Source organism: Oryctolagus cuniculus, chromosome 2 (assembly GCF_051225735.1).
Source record: "Oryctolagus cuniculus isolate XC-2025 breed Fujian yellow rabbit chromosome 2, ASM5122573v1, whole genome shotgun sequence".
NCBI lineage: Eukaryota > Metazoa > Chordata > Mammalia > Lagomorpha > Leporidae > Oryctolagus > Oryctolagus cuniculus.
The window spans coordinates 66716675-66717697 of NC_142868.1; the positions used below are offsets into that span (position 1 = coordinate 66716675).

Below are 1023 nucleotides of genomic sequence, written 5' to 3' on the forward strand. Positions count from 1 at the left end.
TCTAGCTGTTATGGTTATTTGGGGGAGTGAACTAGTGGATGTGGGATCTTTGTGGCTCTCCCTTTCAAATAAAAAAATTACATATACCCTTTGCTGCCATTTTTTCCCCCAAAGATTTATTTGAAAGTCAGAGTTACACAGAGAGAGGTCTTCCATCTGCTGGTTCACTCCCCAACTGGCTACAACAGCCAGAACTGTGCCAATACGAAGCCAGGAGCTTCTTCTGGGTCTCCCACGAGGGTGCAGGGGCCCAAGCACTTGGGCCATCTTCCACTGCTTTCCCAGGCCACAGCAGAGAGCTGGATCTCAAACTGGTGTCCATAGGGGATACTGGCACTGCAGGTAGCAGCTTCACCCACTATGCCAGCAGTTTTAATCGTGGTTTGACAATCTAATAATACCACCAAAATTTCTTTCAAAGATCTATAATTTAAAATCTTCCTCATAATATTACAACATTTTTATCTGGGCTCATATTTTTAAACCAGTAAGTATACATAATACTCTGTGGGGCCTTTCCTTTTTAAGATGTATTTGAGAGACTGAAGTCTTCCATCCACTCCCCAAATTCTCCCACGTGGTGCAGGGCCCAGCTGGGACTTGAACCAGTGCCCCTACAGGATGCTGGTGCCCCAGGCGGAGGCTCCACACCTAATTTAAGCATGTAGCTGAGGAATAAGGACATTGTTACTTGGCTATGGTACATGAAGTTAAGGAAATTTAACATCACTATTATCTCATGTAAGCCTTAGTGATTAGTCCTTGGCAGTTTGTCTTTAACAGGTACACAGGCCACTTGAACAGGTAAGTCTGTCCTTGCTGTAGCACCTGCTGGGGATGTTGAAACATCTGTGCCACAGAACTGCAGGCAGTTTCAAATGGGGAGTCTAAGGAGTATCTGAGCCAACTCCAGAAACAGTTAATATTCTCATTCCTGTCGAACTGGTCTTAAGGTCTTAATATGTGGTGATTTCATTATATATTCAGTCTATGTAGAATTACAACTAGATTTTTTTTTTAAAG

General features: G+C 43.3%; 1 protein-coding gene across 29 annotated transcripts in view; it reads left to right on the forward strand.

The window, feature by feature from the left end:
• PRIMPOL (primase and DNA directed polymerase) overlaps positions 1-1023 on the forward strand; it is a 44303-nt gene that overhangs the window by 42932 nt on the left and 348 nt on the right. The window lies entirely within an intron of this gene.